We start from the raw sequence: 24,874 nt of genomic DNA, 5'->3' as shown, positions 1-24,874 counted from the left end.
GATGGTGTCCCCTGAATAGATAGATATGTGGACACAGTTGGCAACGGGCTTTGTTGCAAGGATAGGTTCCTGGGTTAGTGGTTCTGTTGTGTGGTTTTTGGTTGCTGGTGAGTATTTGCTTCAGGTTGGGGGGCTGTCTGTAAGCAAGGACTGGTCTGTCTCCCAAGATCTGTGAGAGTGATGGGTCATCCTTCAGGATAGGTTGTAGATCCTTGATGATGCGCTGGAGAGGTTTTAATCGGGGGCTGAAGGTGATGGCTAGTGGCGTTCTCTTATTTTCTTTGTTGGGCATGTCCTGTGGTAGGTGACTTCTGGCTACTCTTCTGGCTCTGTCAATCTGTTTCTTCACTTCAGCAGGTGGGTATTGTAGTTGTAAGAATGCTTGGTAGAGATCTTCTGGGTGTTTGTCTCTGTCTGAGGGATTGGAGCAAATTCGGTTGTATCGTAGAGCTTGGCTGTAGACAATGGATCGTGTGGTGTGGTCTGGATGAAAGCTGGAGGCATGTAGGTAAGTATAGTGGTCAGTTGGTTTCTGGTATAGGGTGATGTTTATGTGACCATCGCTTATTAGCACCGTAGTGTCCAGGAAGTGGATCTCTTGTGTGGACTGGTCCAGGCTGAGATTGATGGTGGGATAGAAATTGTTGAAATCATGGTGGAATTCCGCAAGGGCTTCTTTTCCGTGGGTCCAGATGATGAAGATGTCATCAATGTAGCGTAAGTAGAGTAGGGGCCTTAGGGGATGAGAGCTGAGGAAGCGTTGTTCTAAGTCAGCCATAAAAATGTTGGCATACTGTGGAGCCATGCGGGTACCCATGGCAGTGCCGCCGATTTGAAGGTATACATTGTCCCCAAATGTGAAATAGTTATGGGTGAGGACAAAGTCACAAAGTTCAGCCACCAGGTTTGCCGTGACATTATCGGGGATAATATTCCTGACAGCTTGTAGTCCATCTGTGTTTGGGATGTTGGTGTAGAGGGCTTCTACGTCCATAGTGGCCAGGAGGGTGTTTTCGGGAAGATCACCGATGGTTTGTGGTTTCCTCAGGAAGTCAGTGGTGTCTCGAAGACAGCTAGGAGTGCTGGTAGCGTAGGGCCTGAGGAGGGAGTCTACATAGCCAGACAATCCTGCTGTGAGGGTGCCAATGCCTGAGATGATGGGGTGTCGAGGATTTCCAGGTTTATGGATCTTGGGTAGTAGATAGAATACCCCAGGTTGGGGTTCCAGGGGTGCGTCTGTGCGGATTTGTTCTTGTGCTTTTTCAGGGAGTTTCTTGAGCAAATGGTATAGTTTCTTTTGGTAACCCTCAGTGGGATCAGTGAGTAATGGTTTGTGTAAAGTGGTGTTGGAGAGCTGCCTAGCAGCCTCTTGTTCATATTCCGACCTATTCATGATGACGAGAGCACCTCCTTTGTCAGCCTTTTTGATTATGATGTCAGAGTTGTTTCTGAGGCTGTGGATGGCATTGTGTTCTGCACGGCTGAGGTTATGAGGCAAGTGATGCTGCTTTTCCACTATTTCAGGCCGTGCACGTCGGCGGAAGCACTCTATGTAGAAGTCCAGTCAGTTGTTTCAACCTTCAGGAGTAGTCCACCCAGAATCCTTCTTTTTGTAGTCTTAGTAGGAAGGTCTCTCTGGTTTAGTATGTTGTTCAGAGGTGTGTTGGAAATATTCTTTGAGTCGGAGACGTCGAAAATAGGATTCTAGGTCACCACAGAACTGTATCATGTTCGTGTGGGTGGAGGGGCAGAAGGAGAGGCCCCGAGATAGGACAGAATCTTCTCCTGGGCTAAGAGTATAGTTGGATAGATTAACAATATTGCTGGGTGGTTTAAGGGAACCACTGTTGTGGCCCCTTGTGGCATGTAGTAGTTTAGATAGTTTGGTGTTCTTTTTCTTTTGTAGAGAAGCAAAGTGTGTGTTGTAAATGACTTGTCTAGTTTTTGTAAAGTCCAGCCATGAGGAAGTTTGTGTGGAGTGTTGGTTTTTTATGAGACAGTTTTGATGGACAGTTATGCAGTTTAGTTCACATTTACCTTCAGCTGGTGACCATTCTTATATCAGTACCTCATTACAGTTTGCAGGTGGGGTGGAGATGTGCCCTCCTATCTGGCAAACTGCAGTCCATGTCTGTAGCTGTTAAAGATGATTCTGTTAATGTTTAAGAATTATGGTAACTCTGGTGTTCAGGAATCCATTGTCTTGCGTGATCCTGTAGGACTTTCTGTCTGTCCCTTTCCTAATCTGTGAAATGGAATTGTCTGTCACAGGAGTTGTATGAAAATGTAAAGTGATATTTAAGTGCTATTATGTTCTCTTAACCTTGAAGTCTGAAGAGAGTTCCAAACTGCAAATAGATACTGGTGGAGTGAGCTCCATGAACCACATGAGTAGAGTCCCTGATTATCATATTTATAACAGTTGTTAGAGGAGCCACTGCGGTGCTGCTTAGTTTGTATGAAATCTTGAAATGGGAGGAAGCTTTGCAGTTGTCAAGTGAAGGAGGCCTAAGGGGTATTCTTTAATTTAAAAAAATAAAAAATCATATAGGTATTTGCTGTTTTGCTGTGATAACTTTAGAGGTCAGTAGCAAATACCTATAGAAATTCTGTAGATGGAAAAATGTAAGACAAATAGTTGAAGTCTTCCATTCAATTTCCCTGTGTTGATAAAACAGACACTAGTAGTGATTGTGTTAAAGTAGGATTTAGGACTTGAGTGCTTAGACCTGTAGTATGAAATCAAATTTCCAGTGTGCTCTTGGGCTATGGATGAATCTATAATCTTCTAAGTTTTTGTTTTTCTTATTTCAAATATTTCTTCCACTCTACTCTGAAATATTTTTTGTTTTTTTCTTGCCATAGTTACTAAAAACACAGTAGCAAATATTCAGATGAAAATCACAATTATTTTGTATCCTCTGTATTAGCGTTGGAGAAGAATGTGCCAGAGCTGCTATCTAAAACGATCAGCTCTGAAACCTTTTAATAGAGTTTAAAGCCAGAAGGGACCATTAGATCATCTAGTCTGACCTATATATCACAGACAATTACATTTTATCAAGTTACCTGTACTGAACTCATTTGTTTGACTCAAGCATATTTTGTGTTTGACTAAAGCATATTTTCTGGAATGGCATCATCTTGATTTGAAGACTCCAAGAAATGGAGAATCTACCACTTCCCTTGGTAGTTTGTTCCAATGGTTAATTATCCTCACTGTTAAAAATTTGTGCCTAATTTCTAATTTGAATTTGTCTGGCTTCATTTTGCAGCCATTGGTTCTTGCGAGGCCTTTCTCCACTGTATTAAAGAGCTCTTTCATACTTGTTCATACCCCAGGGTACTTATACATCATAATCAAGTCACTTCTCAATCTTCTGTTGATAAACTAAAGAGATTGAGTTTTTTAAAAATCTCTCAGTGTAAGGCATTTTCTCCAGTCCTCCGATAATTTTTGTGCCTTTTTTCTGCACCCTCTCCAATTTTCCAACATCCCTTTGAAAATGTGGACCCAAAACCTTCATGTATGTATTCAGGGTCACAAGTTTTAATGGAGTACCTGTTCTCTTCTATGGTATGGAAGAGGATGCACATCATAAACATTCATTGTCAAAGGGGGTTACTTTAGAAGTGTTATATATTGTGACAGGGTCAGGCCAGATGGCTACAGGAGAGTGATAGAAGGCAGATATATTAGCTCCAGGTTAAGCAGGTCCCTTTTCCCTGGGTAAGATAACGGGCAGTTCCAGAACAATCAGGGATTTGCTGGAACCAATTAAGGCAGACAGGCTAATTAGGACACCTGGAACCAAGTAAGAAGCTGCTAGAATCAATTAAGACAGGCTAATAGTTTAAAAAGGACCTCACTTCAGTCAGTGTGGGGTGCCCAAGGAGCTGAGAGTGAGAGGGCATGCTGCTGGAGTACTGAGGAGTACAAACACTATCTGGCATCAGGAGGAAGGTTCTGTGGTGAGGATACAGAAGGTGTTGGGAGGAGGCCATGGGGAAGTAGCCCAGGGAGTTACATGAAACACTATGGACAGCTGTAATCCACAGGGCCCTGGGCTGGAACCCAGAGTAGAGGGCGGGCCAGGGTTACCCCACATCCCCCCAACTCCCTATTGGATACAGGAGGAGTTGACCTGGACTGTGGGTCCTTGGCCGATTCCCCGACCCACTAGGTGGACCAGCAGAGACTGCGGGGATTGTTCTCCTTCCTTTTCCCTATGCTGGCCAGTGATGAGGTTAGCTGAGTGAACGGCAGGTTTGAGCCACGAGCAAAAGTGGCCAAACTGAGGGCTGCCGTGAATCTCTGAGGCAAGCAAATCCGCCAATAAGCGCAGGACCGACCAAGGCAGAGGAGGAACTTTGTCACAATATCAATACACTTGAAGGAGGCAGTGTGTTTCCAACAATGTATAAGAACATAAGAATGGTCATACTGGTCCATCTAGCCCAGTATCCTGTCTTCTAAGAGTGGCCAATGCCAGGTGCTTCAGAGGGAATGAACAGAACAAGTAATCATCAAGTGATCTATCTGTTCCCTGTTGCTCATTCCCAGCTTCTGGCAAACAGAGACTAGGAACGCTTCGCAGCATGGTTTTGCACCCCGGCCCATCTTGGCTAATAGACACTGATGGACCTATCCTCCATAGAATCATAAAATATCCGGGTTGGAAGGGACCGTAGGAGGTCATCAAGTCCACCCCCCTGCTCAAAGCAGGACCAAACCCCAACTAAATCATCCCAGCCAGGGTTTTGTCAAGCCTGACCTTAAAAACTTCTAAGGAAAGAGATTCCACCACCTCCCTAGGTAACACATTCCAGTGCTTCACCACCCTCATAGTGAAAAAGTTTTTCCTAATAGCCAACCAAAACCTCCCCCCCTGCAACTTGAGACCATTACTCCTTGTTCTGTCATCTGCCACCACTGAGAACAGTCTAGATCCATCCTCTTTGGAACCCCGTTTCAGGTAGTTGAAAGCAGCTATCAAATCCCCTCTCATTCTTCTCTTCCGCAGACTAAACAATCCCAGTTCCCTCAGCCTCTCCTCCTAAGTCATGTGTTCCAGCCCCCTAATCATTTTTTTTGCCCTCCGCTGGACTCTTTCCAATTTTTTCACATCCTTCTTATAGTGTGGGGCTCAAAACTGGACACAGTACTCCAGATGAGGCCTCACCAATGTCGAATCGAGGGGAACGATCACGTCCCTCGATCTGCTGGCAATGCCCCTACTTATACATCGCAAAATGCCATTGGCCTTCTTGGCAACAAGGGCACACTGTTGACTCATATCCAACTTCTCGTCCACTGTAACCCCTAGGTCCTTTTCTGCAGAACTGCTGCCGAGCCATTTGGTCCCTAGTCTGTAACGGTGCATGGGATTCTTCCGTCCTAGGTGCAGGACTCTGCACTTGTCCTTGTTGAACCTCATCAGATCATGAACTTATTTATTTCGTTTTTGAATCCTGTTAAAGTCTTTGCCTTTACAACATCCTCTGACAAAAAGTTCTACAAGTTGATTGTGCATTGTGTGAAGAGGAGCCTTATGTTCAGTTTTTATCAAGATTGAATGTTGAAATTCATAATTAACACTGAGCTGTATTTTTTTTTAAGATGATACATCTTGTGTAAACATAACTGGAACGGATGAATATTGCAGCATTGCTCTCCAATGTGAAACATGTTTTAAAGAAAAGTGTGCTTTCATTCATTCACATTTAGCAACGATTCTGCTGTGCTTCATGAAGTATATTTGATTTTACCTCATTAACTATGATTTTAAAAACAGATTAGATCTCCTAGCACAAACCAATGCAAGGAATACGGTTCGACATTCCTAGTAGATGCCTTTACAAATAGGTTTTGATAGGAAACTTACAGTACTTATATATTGCCTAGTGGAGCACCTAAGTGGCTACTCCCATTACTGTTCCTCCTTATCCTTCCACACTTTCTACTCATCAAAACCATCCTGTTGCTACTTTGCCTGCTTCCTACTTAGATGCTGCTGCTCTTGACAAGCATATACAGACACTCAGTTGCCTGACTGAGCAATGACTCATGAGCTAAAGACAGCAGTCTGCAGTGCAAATTAATTGCATTTCCTGGGGACCTTTTAGGTTTGAACCCTTTAGTAGTCATTCGTAAGAGGTTTTTAATGAACAATACTATGATTTAAAATATGCCAGTGGTCAGCTCCATTCTTCATCGTGATAAGGTCCACAGATCCATTTTGATGGGTATTTGAATTAATTTGCATCTTGGGGCAGAACCAAATCTGCTGGTCCCTGGCAGCAGGCCAGTGTCCTGATTCTTGAAGTTCCCACCAGTTTTATCTGCCTCCCCATCAGCAGATGGCTCTCTGAACCCTCCCTGCTGCAGAGCTCTTCTGAGGGAAATTTCAATCTTTTATTTCAAATTTCTGATTACCATTTGGGCTCAGTAATGAGTAATTCCTAGCCATGTCCCAGGGCTGCATTTGCTTACTGGGGAGATTTTTCTCTTTTTGAGGAGTCTGCAGTGGCTAGCGCCTCTTGAGGCATCAGGGAGAGAGCTAGACGGAGAAAACCAAAGGCAAAAGGAAGGGTGAGTGTGTCCTTCACACATTGTCAGTTGTCTTGTCGGGAAGCTCAGCCATCTCTGTTCCTGCCTCAGCCTGGTCTGGTAGGGTTGCCTCAGTCTTGTGTCGTACGTCTCCCCCCTTCCCTGCAGAAAAGGAGCCAGACAGGACTGGAATGGCAAGCAACCCCCACATCACATTTCCATGAGAGGAGCGGTGCCAGAAGGTCAGTGTACCAGATGAAATATTGTGCCCTAGATCCTTAAGTCCGCACCAAAGCTGTTCCTTATCTGCACAGCGCGGCCACCTTTTTCCCTTCGATTCCTCTTGGGCCATGGATGGAGAGCATTACACACAGCACAGACACTGGCAAAACTAGCTCCTCCCCCTGCTTCATCCTCTATAACAGGCCTCCCAGGGGATAGTTACGGACATCCCAGACCATCTGGCCCATGTGGACCCCCTATAACAGAAAACGGGTGAGCCTCTGGGGAATCCATTCTTCAACCCCAGTAACTTCCCTGAGAGATCCAGATGGGGTCCCTGTTGAGGAGGGAGGACAATAAGCAAAGCCTCTGTGAGAGCAGGAGCTTGCTACCACTTGAAATATTTTTGGAGCCATATCGGAGCCCAAGTTTGTTCCTCCTTTTGAAGCAGGATCATAAGGAGAAATTCCCAAAGGGGATATAAATATGTAAGATCAGTGCCCAGTTCCCCTTCTTACCTTCACAGAGTACATCCAGCTTGACAGATTTAGCACAGACCTGTGGCTTGATCTTTGCTGAATTATTCTTCTGGGTTCATGCATGCACAAAGTGGGATGGGAAAGGGAATTCTTCCTCAGGGGACGCCAGCTGCCTGAATCAGAGATGGGGATCAAATAATAAAAGATATTCCCAGGAAGAGTACTAAGTACTGTGAATCTATGCTGAGGAGGTCTGCAGGTGCCCTAGACAAACTGTGATGAAGGGTGGGGATTTCCTGCCCAACCTAAAAGACTAGGAAAGTATTGGAGTGTTGTCCCAGATGCTGGTGTAGGTTGCTACACTCTAACTATTAGGCTGTTGACCCTGGCTGTCACTATAGGTTGCCTTGCCACTCCACAGCTGGTCCATGGTGGCTGTCCATGGAGTGATGAGGACAGCCCGTATGTGGAAGAGCAGCAGGCAGTAAGGAGCCTCTTGGCCCATCTTTTACTTTTTTCTAGCCCTCCCCCTCTCAATTTTATAAGGCCATAAAGTTCCTCCATGTGTACCAGTCCAAATTCAACCTGGTATTACTACCAAGGGGAAACAGTTATCTTCCCTGGTGGTCAGCGACTCAGCATTTCTAACTGAGTGAGACTTTTTTTTAGATCTGAAAGGATAGCCTCCTCACTCCGCAGGTCCTCTGCAGGTAGCCAAGTCTGGGCTCAGTCTCTTCCCTGGGTGTGAAAGCTCTCAGGTCACATGAGCCCAACAAAAACAGAAATAAAAATTATGAAGTGTTGTTTGACGCTCTTCACATGATTTCACAGGCAATGCTAGCATGGGTGGACAGTATTGCTCATATGGTTGTCATAACTTAAAAGCCTAAGGGCTTTTCTGTGCAAAAGTTAGTAGGACCTAAATCTTTGCATGCAGGTATACGGGGCCTTCTCAAGCAAATTGGTTTCCAGCTTGTAATTCTATAGTGGGAAACTTTTTGGAAAGCCAAAGCTATCCAGAGCTGTCAGAGAAATAGATTTATAATCCTGGCTCCTGCCAGACACGACTGAAAGATCACATGGCAAGTTAAAACAGTCCCTAAAGTACAGGAGAGTACCATTTTGCAAGTGGTGGGAGGAACAAATTGAGGGTGTTGAGGCAAGGTCAGTACCATAGAAACCCAGAGCTACAAACACCAGAGTTATGAACTGACCAGACAACCACACACCTCATTTGGAACTGGAAGTATGGAATCAGGCAGCAGCAGAGACCAAAAGAAAGAAAAAAAGAAAAGCAAATACAGTACAGTGCTGTGTTAAATGTAAATTACTTAAAGAAATAAAGGGAAAACATTTTTCTTCTGCATAATAAAGTTTCAAAGCTGTATTAAGACAATGTTCAGTTGTAAACTTTTGAAAGAACAACCATAGTATTTTGTTCAGAGTTACGAATGACCTCCATTTCCAAGGAGTTTGTAACTCTTGAGGTTCTACTGTAGTTGCCCTCAATTGCCTCAGAGTAATTCACATGACTTGCAACCAGCCCTATTTAGAGTTAGACCCCTGAATGGTGCCAGGGTCTTTCAGTTGGGGAACCTACAACTTTGGCCAGAGTAAGGTCACTGGGCATTGTCCAGAGAGGGTTATTCTCCGGAGCATTGCAAGAATCACAGGCACAATTTTGTCTCATTTCTAAACTCAGGCAGCCCGTTGAAATGACAGGATGTGAATGTAACCCTACATTACCTACTTCAGATAAGAGCGATATAACCCATCCTGTTTCTAAGGCAGGTCTACGTTACGGGGTTAACATAGCTGGAGTCGATGTAGCTTAAGTCAACTTACTACGGTGTCTATTCTACGCTGGGTCAACGGGAGAAACTCTCCTGTTGACTTACCTTGCACTTCTCGTCTGGTGGAATACTGGAGTTGACGGGAGAGTGAGCTGCAGTCGATTTAGCGGGTGTTCACTAAGTCAACCCCTGGTGTATCAATTGCCGCAGCCTCAATCCCCAGTAAGTGCAGACGTACCCCTAAACTTAGAGAATAGGGAACTAACAGGGCTCTCTATGAAACATCTGAATGAGTTCCTAAAGGAGGCTTATATTCTCATGGCCATTTTACCGTTCCATAGTCAATTCTCCCAGTTTGCATATGGATGGCAGTCCCCCCCGCACCCCCCCCAGCAAGTTCTACTCACTATTATTTAGACTGACAGATGTTTTCAGGGTCTCCTGAAATCACAGTGGTATTAATATGGGCTTCTGGGAAAATTCTGCTGGTCATGGTTATGAATCTTGTGTTCATGGTAAACAGATATATGGTTCCAAGGAAATCAATCATAGCTCTTAGCTGAAGATGAATCCTGTTGGGTACAAGGCCTCATCTCAGAAGAATGATAACGGAAAATAAAAATGACCATAAAGGGGAAAAAAAAGTGGAGTCAAACAAAAATCCAGTTCTTAGTAAATCCTATTAGGAATGTTGCTCTCATGCACAGACATGCTTCAGTGAACAGGAGTTCATATGAGCCTTATCCAGTAATTCGTATTATCCCTCCACATTTCAACGTATCACATCTATTGATAGAGGCCCAATTATCTATTTTCTGTTCCCTCAGCTGGTGAATACAGAAATCAGATTTTTCAAAGCCAACCACTCATTAATGAGCTGGATTGTCACAGTCACAAGGCTAGCTGCTTCTCCATCCCCTTTCTGGTCTCTGAGAGCACCCCAACACCAGATCGGTGCAACATGGATGCTGGGATGAAGTGATGATCGCTCCCATGGACAGCAGAATAGTCAATAAATAGAACTTATTTTATTGGTAGAAGTAAAGTCTGTGTTTTAATTACCACATTAAACATATGAATTTGAATTCCTCCAGGAGGGCTTTAATGAGAATGTTCAAGCAAAAATGTAAAGTTTCTCTAGTATAAGGGTCTCAGCATGTTAAAGACAAGATGTGTAAACCCTGACATTAAATACCTCCTTAGGGTAACTACGTTGTTTCCAGCCCCACAGGTTATAGAATACAACCTTGACATTTCATTCTGGTCCTTACAACACTACCTCAATTAACCCCCTGTTGCAAGTCGAAAGAATAGTAAATATGGCAGGCGACCAGCTTGGCTTAATGGTGAAATCCTAGCGGATCTTAAACATAAAAAAGAAGCTTACAAGAAGTGGAAGGTTGGACATATGACCAGGGAAGAGTATAAAAATATTGCTCGGGCATGTAGGAAAGATATCAGGAGGGCCAAATCGCACCTGGAGCTGCAGCTAGCAAGAGATGTCAAGAGTAACAAGAAGGGTTTCTTCAGGTATGTTGGCAACAAGAAGAAAGCCAAGGAAAGTGTGGGCCCCTTACTGAATGAGGGAGGCAACCTAGTGACAGAGGATGTGGAAAAAGCTAATGTACTCAATGCTTTTTTTGCCTCTGTTTTCACTAACAAGGTCAGCTCCCAGACTGCTGTGCTGGGCATCACAAAATGGGGAAGAGATGGCCAGCCCTCTGTAGAGATAGAGGTGGTTAGGGACTATTTAGAAAAGCTGGACGTGCACAAGTCCATGGGGCCGGACGAATTGCATCCGAGAGTGCTGAAGGAATTGGCGGCTGTGATTGCAGAGCCCTTGGCCATTATCTTTGAAAACTCGTGGCGAACGGGGGAAGTCCCGGATGACTGGAAAAAGGCTAATGTAGTGCCCATCTTTAAAAAAGGGAAGAAGGAGGATCCTGGGAACTACAGGCCAGTCAGCCTCACCTCAGTCCCTGGAAAAATCATGGAGCAGGTCCTCAAAGAATCAATCCTGAAGCACTTAGAGGAGAGGAAAGGGATCAGGAACAGTCAGCATGGATTCACCAAGGGAAGGTCATGCCTGACTAATCTAATCGCCTTTTATGATGAGATTACTGGTTCTGTGGATGAAGGGAAAGCAGTGGATGTATTGTTTCTTGACTTTAGCAAAGCTTTTGACACGGTCTCCCACAGCATTCTTGTCAGCAAGTTAAGGAAGTATGGGCTGGATGAATGCACTATAAGGTGGGTAGAAAGCTGGCTAGATTGTCGGGCTCAACGGGTAGTGATCAATGGCTCCATGTCTAGTTGGCAGCCGGTGTCAAGTGGAGTGCCCCAGGGGTCGGTCCTGGGGCCGGTTTTGTTCAATATCTTCATAAATGATCTGGAGGATGGTGTGGATTGCACTCTCAGCAAATTTGCGGATGATACTAAACTGGGAGGAGTGGTAGATACACTGGAGGGGAGGGATAGGATACAGAAGGACCTAGACAAATTGGAGGATTGGGCCAAAAGAAATCTGATGAGGTTCAATAAGGATAAGTGCAGGGTCCTGCACTTAGGATGGAAGAATCCAATGCACCGCTACAGACTAGGGACCGAATGTCTAGGCAGCAGTTCTGCGGAAAAGGACCTAGGGGTGACAGTAGACGAGAAGCTGGATATGAGTCAGCAGTGTGCCCTTGTTGCCAAGAAGGCCAATGGCATTTTGGGATGTATAAGTAGGGGCATAGCGAGCAGATCGAGGGACGTGATCGTTCCCCTCTATTCGACACTGGTGAGGCCTCATCTGGAGTACTGTGTCCAGTTTTGGGCCCCACACTACAAGAAGGATGTGGATAAATTGGAAAGAGTCCAGCGAAGGGCAACAAAAATGATTAGGGGTCTAGAGCACATGACTTATGAGGAGAGGCTGAGGGAGCTGGGATTGTTTAGTCTGCAGAAGAGAAGAATGAGGGGGGATTTGATAGCTGCTTTCAACTACCTGAAAGGGGGTTCCAAAGAGGATGGCTCTAGACTGTTCTCAATGGTAGCAGATGACAGAACGAGGAGTAATGGTCTCAAGTTGCAATGGGGGAGGTTTAGATTGGATATTAGGAAAAACTTTTTCACTAAGAGGGTGGTGAAACACTGGAATGCGTTACCTAGGGAGGTGGTAGAATCTCCTTCCTTAGAGGTTTTTAAGGTCAGGCTTGACCAAGCCCTGGCTGGGATGATTTAACTGGGACTTGGTCCTGCTTTGAGCAGGGGGTTGGACTAGATGACCTTCTGGGGTCCCTTCCAGCCCTGATATTCTATGATTCTAAGTGTCATCATATTTATCCATTAAAGTAGACTTCCCGATAACTGCTATCTCCAATCAGATGAGCTTTTGAACTTGGGAACTCTCCTGAATGAGACCCAGTGTGTATTTTGAATGCTGACAAACAGTCTTTACAACTGTCCTATCATTCATGCCCAAAGGAAATTCAAGAAATATTTTCCCTTCTGTCAAGCATCAAAGTCCAATCTGTAAAAGTGCTGACAATTTCAGGGCAGAGAAGTCATATCTTCAGTAGTGAGATCTGCTAGGCAGCGAGGTAGCAATCCGTATATAAATTCACCAGATTCTGCATATTGGTCATCCAATCTTTAGCCAATACCATTTTTGATGGAAGTCTTCTCCCTGCCTTAGTGCCCAGGGAAAGAGAAGAAATATCATTTGCACTATTTTGAATGTACATCTTTAAAGAATGATCCTACTTCCCACCGTGTAGCCTACCGCTATGAAAATCCTACTGTAATAGATATCTATATCTTAGCATGATGAAGAATAGGAACATTTTTCTGCACTTACCTGCATGTTTCCTTTCCTTCAAACAATTTCCACAGATCTTGCTTCTCCCAGAGACAAATGGGATCATCCGGAATTGAGATGGAAATTGACAACCAAACATTTAGGTTTATTTTATCAGGGGAACTTGTCCTTATGCTCTGCAGTAGGATAAATTGTTCTTTTTCTTCAGTGTATATTTAATGCAGTCTCTAATTTTGGAAAGTAGAATGAAATTACCCTGGCTGTTGAAGCTGTTTCAATTGGAGGAAATTTAAGGGGGCAGGGCATTTCCCTGCTGCCAGTGACTGACAAGTATGGCTCTGTTTCTAACCTGCAAGCAGGCTGAAATACCCATTGTAACAGATCTATGGACTTCATTAACTCAAAGAAAGGAAATGTTCAGGTAAGCAGATAAATGTTTCTCTTCAAAGGTCTTGGTGGTGCTGTGTGGTTCACATCTGTGCATAGTGATCTTTTTAAAGTGGGGAATAGCAATTTATAAACAAGGACACATAATGAGAGGGTGAGAGAAGGAAACAGAAATGAGAGAACAGGCATCTTTCAGTTAGCAGTCTTTATTCTTTTGCTGTTTCTTCCTGTCAAGTTAAGGTTACCTGGCAGGCTGCCCAGAGAGTCTGTAGCATTTTTTTTTCTTGTTGCTGTTGGTGCAGAGGAAGAGGTTGCTGTAGGAACTAGCCAGACATATTTCTACTGCTGGTAAGCCTATAACTCTGATAATGGGCACCAAGCAACTTAGCAATGCGGCTTTTTTTAGCTATTCATGGACCATAAGACCCAGAGTATGCTACTTTGTAGCCATAGGCTGCCAAGGCTTTCTTGAAGGATTTGGAACCAACCCCTTTTTCCATTTACTCTGCAAAATTGTTTCTCTGATGGTACAAAGAGAAATGTTCCAGCGCCTTTCAGATGTAAATTGGATTAGAGAGAAGACGCTATGAAAATTAACATCAAGATAACTGTGAAGTTGCTTTTTTAAAAACACTATCATCTAGAATAAAAGTATAAAATCATTTTCAGGTCACTGTTAGTATGAGCTGTACGTCAGGAGGCCAAGTATGTTTCATCAGTTCACCACTGTGTCAAAAAAACAAATGTTCTTGCCACATCAGCAGAACTTATCTAGAAGAAGAGTTAAAAGTCCTTCTACATGCACATGGGTTCACTGTGTCTTCCATTTGGGATCTCTAAAATCTGTATATAGCACACCTTTTATTTTGCATAGAATCTTCTTTACAAACTGTCCTAAACATGCTTTTATAGAGGTCAATAATACAGTGATACAGGTAAATAGGTGAACTTAAAATTAACAAATATAGGGAAGGTAGAACAGAGATATTCCTATAGTCAGAAAATATGTATGTATGGCAATTTCTCCCCTTTCAGTTTTCTGCAAGTTTAGAAGAAATACTGTTCACAGCAGTTCATAATAAGTGGATACTCAAAGCAGTTTCCTAAGGAGCTTTCATCACATCATAGTGTGACTTAAGTTTGACTATGGTGCTTTCTTGTTTCAATTACAGATTTGCTCATTAAATTCATACTTACTCCACACTGTAAACTGGCCTGAAAGCAGTGAAGCACTCAGCTGAAAAGTATCTCTGAGTTTCTCAATGTAAATACTGGAATGCTAATACACTGGACTACAAAGTAAAGGCACAGATAGAAACCGCACCATTTTTATATATGTTGTCAGAGTTGTATCTAGAGCTTGGAAAGTTTAGTTGGATAATCTTAATATTAGCAAAGTTGAATTGACTTATTTGCAGGTTGCTTTCAGTATTCAAATAACATTACTTATGGACAGATGTGACAAACTGATATCAACATAGGTGGTCATGTGAAAATCAGCCAGAAGTATAGAAAGTCTATTAATAATCCTCCTGAGGTTCTAAGGCTGCATGCTCTGGTTGACCCTAAGCCTCTGACTACCAGAAGATGGGTGGATCACTCCATAATTTCCCTTTTGTTTACGTTTCCCCTCAAGGCGTGGTACAGGCCACCATTGGAGACAGGATACTGGGAAAGATGGACCAAGGTCTGACCCAGTATGGCAGTTCTTACATAACTCTTGTTGGTGTCTATTCATTTGATTAAATCTAGAGGCACCCCAGCTTAGTCAGGGCAAGTAGTGATTGTATGGAACTGCTTTGTCTGTTTTTAGGCATATTGTGTGATATGGGTATTGAGTGGAAGCTATGCTGACAAATGTGAGGCACCACATATAACGCTGAGAAAATGTACTGGACCCAGTGGGATTCCTCCATTTTTCTGCAAGTGGCTGGGAATTAAGAGATGCAGAGAAAAAAGAGAAACACCTCAATTTTTCCTAGCAGCTAGGCAAGGAGAGAGGAGAAATGGGTGATAAAGTGCCAAAACGGAGTATGAGATCTGCAAATAATTGTGGTGTCCTGTGCTTGTTACTTTACAATGTTTGTAATAAGTTTCAGAGTGGTAGCCATGTTAATCTGTATCAGCAAAAACAACGAGGAGTCCTTGTGGCACCTTTGAGACTAATAAAGTTATTTGGGCATAAGCTTTCGTGGGCTAAAACCCACTTCATCAGATGCATGGAGTGGAAAATACAGAGGCAGGTATAAATGCACAGCACATGAAAAGATGGGAGTTACCATCTTTTACTTACCAAGTGGGGGGTCAGTGCTAACGAGACAATTCAGTTAAGGTGGAAGTTGATGTTAAGGTGGAAGCAATGCTTCAGTTCCGTTAGTTGATGTTTGGCCTCAGCAACTGAGCAGTTGAAACCTTCAGGAGTGCAGCAAGGTGGGCATCAGAGAGTTGTGTTCAGTCCCCTTTCCCATGCTCTGCTGACAGCAGGACCTTGCTGGGGTGGGCCTCAGCCTCCGTGGGCACAAAAGCGGCTGAGGAGGCGGCACAGTCATGGTCTGCCCGCTAGCCAGATGCAGGGGGTGAGGCGCATGGCTACTCCCCTCAAGAGATGGGGCAGTGGGTGGGTCTAACCCTCCCTGTGTGACTGGGATTAGGCTCCCATCAGGTTCAGTGCCTCCTGGTGCTCCCTGCTGAGATGGCCCTCTCCTACACAAAGTACCCACATGACATGGGACAGTAGATAAAAAAGTAAATAAAGGGCCCCATTTCATTACACAGACCTGCAGTGCCAACAGCTAGAAATAACCTCTTTCCTCCTCCTTACCTTCACCTTATCTTATCTGCAGGCACCAGGCACATTGCCTCCGTGCAGGCGCTCCAGAGCTCCCATAGGCCACGAAGTCGGCGCTTGGGGTGGGGGGATGGAGGCAGCGTGCCCCCTCATGCTGTCCTTGGAGCCTCACGAGTCATGCCACCTCCCAGCCTGTTTCCCACCCTTTTCCCTTGCTCCCTTGGCTTTATGTATATATAGCCCTGGCTATATGGCCCCGGCTGACTCTGCCCAGTGACTAGTGACGCTGCCTCTGCCTGGCAACTAATGATGCTGCCTCCATGGCTGATTCTGCCCGGCAACTAGTGATGGTATCTCTGTCCCTCTTCCCTAGCCAATGGGAGCTGTGGGGGGCGGCACCTGCAGTAGACAGCTGGCAGCATAGCTGCATCTCTCTTGCCAAACCCCCGCCCCTCCTCACCTCCCCCCCCCCCCCGCCCCAGCCGGCAGCCATGAGGGCCGGATGAACGTTTCTGCGGGCCGCAGTGTGGAGGTTCTCGGGCCACAGATGCCCCGCGGGCCTGAACTTTGAGACCCCTGCTCTAAATGCTTTCAGGGTTGGGCTTTGTCTGATTTCTTCTTGCAAAAAATTTTACAGTCAGTTTCCTGACACTGAGAACTCTCTGTGGGATCTTCCCCAATAGTCTAAAGTTGGGCCTCTCTATGTTCATTGCTTTTGTGGAGCATTACTTTCTTTGGAGGATCATGGAGGGCGAGGCAGTCTGAAAGAACTAGGTTCCATGTAGTAAATGTTTTGTATATTACGACCAGAGCTTTGAACTCTGTTGTGAAATGGAGTGTGGAGTTTGTGAGTACAAATATAACTATTTTGATTGCTGATGGTACGTGTTGTACTGACTTAAAATGGTTGCATTCAGTCCCATATAGAGAAATTTGAGGTAGTCTAACCTGGAGGAGTCAAAATTGTAGATCATGATGTTTGTCTTTGTTTGGGAGGAAGGGACATAGTCTGGTCAGTGAAAGATGGATAAAAGTGTTGTTGGCATATCCAGAAATAGTATGAGTCCAGCATGACCTGATGCTTGGCAACACCTTGACAATCGATAGTCTGGTGACTTTGAATGTTGGTGAAGTCAGGATATGGCCAATTTGTCAAAGTATTTTCCCTGTTCTGCCAGCATAATTCTGTCGTTGGTTGAGTTTTAGCTCATATAAGAAGAGCAATTAGTTTAAGGGGAAGAGAGAGAGAGTATTGAGATGTACAGGATTCTTTAGTAAAGGAGTGTGGGTGGTAAGAAGCATGTGTCCATCAAGAGTCTCTGGGATTTGTCTGGGAATGACAGGATCCTGGGCAGTGCTAATTCACTGACCTTCCACCAGATCAGTGAAAAATCTAATAGTTTCATAGTTTTTTTCCCAAGATTTTTAATAGATTGCCCCAAGATTTTCAGAAGTCTAGAAGGGGCTAGTGATTTTGGGTGATTTAGTTTTGGAGTACCCAACTTGAGACACCTGAGATTCTGATTTTCATTGTGGGTGCTGAACACTTTCCGAAAATCAGACCCCCTTAGGCATCTCAAGTTGGGCAAACCAAAAATTCATGGTACCCTGAGTCACTAGTGATCTTTGAAAATTTTGGATCTAGGTTTTAAAGCCTGAAGGGCCTTATCATCTAGTGTGATTCTATTCCTGGTGGAGATCACAACATGGTGTCATGTTGAGAGTCTGCAGTAATTCTGTTTGTTCCTGTTCTACATGTGATGACCAAATGGCAAAGTAGAGTGATTTAAATCACCATTTTAATAATAAGAAAAGGAGTACTAGTGGCACCTTAGAGACTAACCAATTTATTTGAGCATAAGCTTTCGTGAGCTACAGCTCACTTCATCGAATGCATCCGATGATCACTTTAGATAAGCTATTACCAGCAGGAGAGTGGGGTGGGAGGAGGTATTGTTTCATGGTCTCTGTGTATATAATGTCTTCTGCAGTTTCCACAGTATGCATCCGATGAAGTGAGCTGTAGCTCACGAAAGCTTATGCTCAAATAAATTGGTTAGTCTCTAAGGTGCCACAAGTCCTCCTTTTCTTTTTACACTAATTTTGGTGCTTCTGTTTGCTAACCAGGAAGGTACTTGCTAGCTGTCCAAGACTGAGTATAGCTGAGTTACATCATCAGTTTGATTGGATATTTGTGAGTGCAGCCATTGCAGATGGTAAAATGAGAAATATAGTGACATTTCAATTAATATGTGTATCCTGTTTTGTAGATCATTACGGCTTAGTGTGACATCACATTGTTAGTGTTGTTTGATCCGTGCAATTGGGCATTATTCAGGGTTGTATCTGTTAGAAGGAGAAAGTGATAATGAAGTCAGGTATTTCTTTGATGCAGTCTGGTTTATTTACAAAGAATTGCATACTAAGTCCCATTTCTCTGAATATAATAGGAAGCAAACGTAATCAAACGGGAGGCAGTTTCTTTGCTCACAGTTCCTAGCCTCATTCCAGCTAGCACTCTGCCTCAAAAGATCTTTCTAGGCTTTCTCTCAGGGCCACCGCCATGGTGCTTTTCTAGCTGTCTCCTTGGCTTTCTGTGTGCTGCTGCACACAGACGCGTGGATTTTCACGAAACAGTACCTAGCTCCCTGCATTTGCATTCATTCTTCAGCATCTGACTGGCCATGATGTGGTCTGTGTTTTTGGCAGTGCTTACTGTTGTTTCAGCTTACTCCAAAAAGGAGATTAAATTCTTACATTTATCCTGAATGGTGCTTTCATGCCCACCAGCTTCAAAGAGGTTTCACCCACCTTCATCATACTATGTTTTCTTATATATAGATTAGCTTATATGTGAGATTTTATGATAGTAAGCTAAGGACTTAAAATAGTAACTGAGAATTGCATTGTACGTCAAAATGTAAGTCAAAACCACTTTTCCCATAGGAATCAATGGTATGAAGGTGGGATTTGTTCTTGAACCAAAGCTTGATACACTGTTTTCACCACAATAACCCAGATTTTTGTACTAAATGAATTATAGATGAGAAATGTTGCAACATCAGTGTATTTACTGCACACTGTATTTTGTAAACAGCATGCAAATAAACATATAAACTCACATATGGCTGCTCAGAATGCCAGCAACACAGGCTCAGAAAGCCAGGGAGAACGGTACACATGCTGAGCCTCAGCCAATCACTGTTCAAGCTTTCTGATTGGCTGAGACCAGGCCGGGAGCCAATCAGAAACAAGCGGCAACCCTACCTGGCAACAAGCTACCCTGCTGCCTCAAAGCCAATGAGAAGCGACCCCTTCCAGCTCCATACCAGAATAACACAACCAGGAAGTGATTTCAAGCGAACTTTATGCAAATTGAAAAGGAGTACTTGTGGCACCTTAGAGACTAACCAATTTATTTGAGCATGAGCTTTCGTGAGCTACAGCTCACTTCATCGGTAGCTCACGAAAGCTCATGCTCAAATAAATTGGTTAGTCTCTAAGGTGCCACAAGTCCTCCTTTTCTTTTTGCGAATACAGACTAACACGGCTGTTGCTCTGAAACCTGTCTTTATGCAAATTGAGCGTTGTAAGGGCGAAACGGGGTGGGGTGGGGGAATGGGCAGTCAATTGAAAAGCGTTGTAAGTGGCATCCGACCTAAATCAGGCGTCGTAAGTCTGAGGACTCCCTGTACTTCTGTGAAAACGAGGAGTCCTTGTGGCACCTTAGAGATTAAAAAAATTTATTTGGGCATAAGCTTTCGAGGGCTATAACCCACTTCGTCAGAATTATTAAAATTTGTGAATTCATAAGTAACTCAGGATGGGGAAGGTGAGAAAGTATAGTACTTTTTCCTTGAGTGCTCTATGAGTTGTAGACTCCTCATGCTTTTCATAGATTTTGAAATTCTAGTTTGAAATACTGTCTAGATGTTAGAGTACTTGTCTGATGCTTCTATCTAATGCCCATTTTTCATGCGTGTGGTACTGAAGGGGGGATATATACATAAAGTTTCTCAAGGCATGTTCATTGTTAATGTTGCGCTTCAGTTTAGTCTTAAACACAAGATTGGAAACTTACTTCAGGATCCGACGAGAAGACCCTGTATTGTGTAAAAATATCTTGTTAACGCTAGGGTTGTCAAGCGATTAAAAAAAATTAATCGTGATTGAAAAAAATTAATTGCAATTAATCGCACTATTAAACAATAATAGAATACCATTTATTTAAATATTTTTGGACGTTTTCTACATTTTCAAATATATTGATTTTAACTATAACACAACACAAAGTGTACAGTGCTCACTTTATATTTATTTTTGATTACAAATATTTGTGCTATAAAAACAAAAGAAATAGTATTTTTCAATTCACCGCATACAAGTACTGTAATACAATCTCTTTATCATGAAAGTTGAACTTACAGATGTAGAATTATGTTTTATTTTTGAATGCAGTTATTTTTTGTACAATGTAAAACTTTAGAGCCTACAAGTCATAGAATATCGGGGTCGGAAGGGACCTCAGGAGGTCATCTAGTCCAACCCCCTGCTCAAAGCTGGGCCAATTCCCAACTAAATCATCCCAGCCAGGGCTTTGTCAAGCCTGACCTTAAAAACTTCTAAGGAGGGAGATTCCACAACCTCCCTAGGTAACGCATTCCAGTGTTTCACCACCCTCCTAGTGAAAAAGTTTTTCCTAATATCCAACCTAAAGCTCCCCCACTGCAACTTGAGACCATTACTCCTTGTTCTGTCATCAGCTACCACTGAGAACAGTCTAGATCCATCCTCTTTGGAACCCCGTTTCAGGTAGTTGAAAGCAGCTATCAAATCCCCCCTTATTCTTATCTTTGAAAACTCGTGGCGAACGGGGGAAGTCCCGGATGACTGGAAAAAGGCTAATGTAGTGCCCATCTTTAAAAAAGGGAAGAAGGAGGATCCTGGGAACTACAGCCCAGTCAGCCTCACCTCAGTCCCCAGAAAAATCATGGAGCAGGTCCTCAAAGAATCAATCCTGAAGCACTGAGAGGAGAGGAAAGTGATCAGGAACAGTCAGCATGGATTCACCAAGGGAAGGTCATGCCTGACTAATCTAATCGCCTTCTATGATGAGATTACTGGTTCTGTGGATGAAGGGAAAGCAGTGGATATATTGTTTCTTGACTTTAGCAAAGCTTTTGACACGGTCTCCCACAGTATTCTTGTCAGCAAGTTAAAGTAGTATGGGCTGGATGAATGCACTATAAGGTGGGTAGAAAGTTGGCTAGATTGTCGGGCTCAGCGGGTAGTGATCAATGGCTCCATGTCTAGCTGGCAGCCGGTGTCAAGTGGAGTGCCCCAAGGGTCGGTCCTGGGGCCGGTTCTGTTCAATATCTTCATAAATGATCTGGAGGATGGTGTGGATTGCACCCTCAGCAAATTTGCGGATGATACTAAACTAGGAGGAGTGGTAGATACGCTGGAAGGCAGGGATAGGGTACAGAGGGACCTAGACAAATTGGAGGATTGGGCCAAAAGAAATCTGATGAGGTTCAATAAGGATAAGTGCAGGGTCCTGCACTTAGGACGGAAGAACCCAATGCACCGCTACAGACTAGGGACCGAATGTCTAGGCAGCAGTTCTGCGGAAAAGGACCTAGGGGTGACAGTGGACGAGAAGCTGGATATGAGTCTGCAGCGTGCCCTTGTTGCCAAGAAGGCCAATGGCATTTTGGGATGTATAAGTAGGGGCATAGCGAGCAGATCGAGGGACGTGATTGTTCCCCTCTATTCGACATTGGTGAGGCCTCATCTGGAGTCCTTTGTCCAGTGTTGGGCCCCACACTACAAGAAGGATGTGAATAAATTGGAGAGAGTCCAGCGAAGGGCAACAAAAATGATTAGGGGTCTGGAACACATGACTTATGAGGAGAGGCTGAGGGAACTGGGATTGTTTAGTCTGCAGAAGAGAAGAATGAGAGGGGATTTGATAGCTACTTTCAACTACCTGAGAGGTGGTTCCAGAGAGGATGTTTCTAGACTATTCTCAGTGGTAGAAGAGGACAGGACAAGGAGTAATGGTCTCAAGTTGCAGTGGGGGAGGTTTAGGTTGGATATTAGGAAAAACTTTTTCACCAAGAGGGTGGTGAAACACTGGAATGTGTTACCTAGGGAGGTGGTAGAATCTCCTTCCTTAGAAGTTTTTAAGGTCAGGCTTGACAAAGCCCTAGCTGGGATGACTTAATTGGGGATCGATCCTGCTTTGAGCAGGGGGTTGGACTAGATGACCTCCTGAGGTCCCTTCCAACCCTGATATTCTATGATTCTATGATTCTTCTCTTCCGCAGACTAAACAATCCCAGTTCCCTCAGCCTCTCCTCATAAGTCATGTGTTCCAGTCCCCTAATCATTTTTGTTGCCCTCCGCTGGACTCTTTCCAATTTTTCCACATCCTTCTTGTAGTGTGGGGCCCAAAACTGGACACAGTACTTCAGATGAGGCCTCACCAATGTCGAATCGTGGGGAACGATCACGTCCCTCGATCTGCTGGCAATGCCCCTACTTATATATCCGAAAATGCCATTGGCCTTCTTGGCAACAAGGGCACACTGTTGACTCATATCCAACTTCTCGTCCACTGTAACCCCTAGGTCCTTTTCTGCAGAACTACTGCCTAGCCATTCGGTCCCTAGTCTGTAGTGGTGCATGGGATTCTTCCATCCTAAGTGCAGACTCTGCACTTGTCCTTGTTTGAACCTCATCAGATTTCTTTTGGCCCAATCCTCTAATTTGTCTAGGGCCCTCTGTATCCTATCCCTACCATCCAGTGTATCTACCCCTCCGCCCACTTTAGTGTCATCTGCAAACTTGCTGAGGGTGCAATCCACACCATCTTCCAGATCATTTATGAAGATATTGAATAAAACCGGTCCGAGGACTGACCCTTAGGGCACTCCACTTGATACCGGCTGCCAGCTAGACATGGAGCCATTGATCACTAACTAATTGATCACTAACCCGACAATCTAGCCAGCTTTCTACCCACCTTATAGTGCATTCATCCAGCCCATACTTCTTTAACTTGCTGACAAGAATACTGTGGGAGACCGTGTCAAAAGCTTTGCTAAAGTCAAGGAACAACATGTCCACTGCTTTCCCCTCATCCACAGAGCCAGTTATCTCATCATAGAAGGCAATTAGATTAGTCAGGCATGACTTGCCCTTGGTGAATGCATGCTGACTGTTCCTGATCACTTTCCTCTCCTCTACATGCTTCAGAATTGATTCCTTGAGGACCTGCTCCATGATTTTTCCAGGGACTGAGGTGAGGCTGACTGGGCTGTAGTTCCCAGGATCCTCCTCCTTCTCTTTTTTTAAAGATGGGCACTACATTAGCCTTTTTCCAGTCGTCCGGGACTTCCCCCGATCGCCATGAGTTTTCAAAGATAATGGCCAGTGGCTCTGCAATCACATCCGCCAACTCCTTTAGCACTCTCGGATGCAGCGCATCCGGCTCCATGGACTTGTGCTCCTCCAGTTTTTCTAAATAGTCCCGAACCACTTCTTTCTCCACAGAGGGCTGGTCACCTCCTCCCCATGCTGTGTTGCCCAGTTCAGTAGTCTGGGAGCTGACCTTGTTCGTGAAGACAGAGGCAAAAAAAGCATTGAGTACATTAGCTTTTTCCACATCCTCTGTCACTAGGTTGCCTCCCTCATTCAGTAAGGGGCCCACACTTTCCTTGGCTTTCTTCTTGTTGCTAACATATCTGAAGAAACCCTTCTTGTTACTCTTAAGTCCACTCAGTCCCACTTCCTGTTCGGTCAGTCACTCAGACAAAGAAGTTTGTTTACATTTGTAGGAGATAATGCTGCCCACTTAAGAAGCCGGCAGTATTAGCTCCTGTAAATGTAAACAAACTTGTTTGTCTTAGTGATTGGCTGCACAAGGAGTAGGAGTGAGTGGACTTGTAGGCTCTAAAGTTTTACATTGTTTTGTTTTTGAGTGCAGTTATGTAACAAAAAGAAATCTACATTTGTAAGTTGCAGTTTCATAATAAAGAGAATGCACTGCAGTACTTGTATGAGCTGAACTGAAAAATACTATTTTGTTTTTTATTTTTACAGTGGAAATATTTGTAATAAAATAAAAATAAGTGGATGGGTCATTACACAAAGTAAAACTATTTCCCCATGAAGAAAAGGAGTACTTGTGGCACCTCATGCTTATTCTCTCCCCTGCCCCCCCTACTCTCACCTTCTTATCAACTGTTGGAAATGGGCCATCCTGATTATCACTACAAAAGGTTTTTTTTCTCTTGCTGATAATAGTTCACCGTAATAGATCACTCTCGTTAGTGTGTATGGCAACACCCATTTTTTCATGTTCTCTCTGTGTGTGTGTGTGCATATATGTATCTATCTTCCTACTATATTTTCCACTGCATGCATCTGATGAAGTGGGTTTTAGCCCACGAAAGCTTATGCTCAAATAAATTTGTTAGTCTCTAAGGTGCCACAAGTACTCCTCATTCTTTTTGCTGATACAGACTAACACAGCTACCACTCTGCAAAGTGTATACTTTGTATTCTGTGTTGTAATTGAAATCAGTATATTTGAAAATGTAGAAAAACACCCAAAACTATTTAATAAATTTCAGTTGGTATTCTACTGTTTAACAGTGTGATTAAAACTATGATTAATCCCAATTATTTTTAATTGCGATTAATATTTTTGAGTTAATTTCCTGAGTTAACTGTGATTAATCGAGAGCCCTAGTTAAAACAGAACTTCACTAAAAGCAAAGGGAAGCTAAGGAAAGTACAGCTCTTTCACAGTTTTCCTCAATGTGAGTCTCCTTTTCAATGTATTGT

At 43.8% G+C, this 24,874-nt stretch overlaps 1 protein-coding gene and 1 long non-coding RNA gene across 6 annotated transcripts in view; one reads left to right on the top strand and one right to left on the bottom strand.

The window, feature by feature from the left end:
* LOC122461583 overlaps positions 1-9,640 on the bottom strand; it is a 30,530-nt gene extending 20,890 nt beyond the window's left edge. The window contains exons 1-2 of the long non-coding RNA XR_006283553.1: positions 9,452-9,640; positions 7,291-7,424 (exon numbers count right to left, since the gene is read on the bottom strand). This is a non-coding gene — a long non-coding RNA (uncharacterized LOC122461583). The remainder of the gene's footprint in view (positions 1-7,290; positions 7,425-9,451) is intronic.
* The window catches only part of PPP6R2 (protein phosphatase 6 regulatory subunit 2), a 173,581-nt gene that overhangs the window by 22,818 nt on the left and 125,889 nt on the right, over positions 1-24,874 (top strand). The window contains exon 2 of one of the 5 annotated variants that reach the window (XM_043521733.1): positions 18,149-18,237. The exons of the other annotated variants lie outside the window; for them this stretch is intronic. The gene's annotated coding sequence lies outside the window, so the exon portion shown is untranslated. The remainder of the gene's footprint in view (positions 1-18,148; positions 18,238-24,874) is intronic. 5 annotated transcript variants of the gene reach the window in all.

This window comes from Chelonia mydas, chromosome 1, assembly GCF_015237465.2.
Source record: "Chelonia mydas isolate rCheMyd1 chromosome 1, rCheMyd1.pri.v2, whole genome shotgun sequence".
Lineage (NCBI taxonomy): Eukaryota > Metazoa > Chordata > Testudines > Cheloniidae > Chelonia > Chelonia mydas.
Note: the sequence above shows the minus strand (reverse complement) of the source record. Positions and strands in the feature narration are given on the sequence as shown.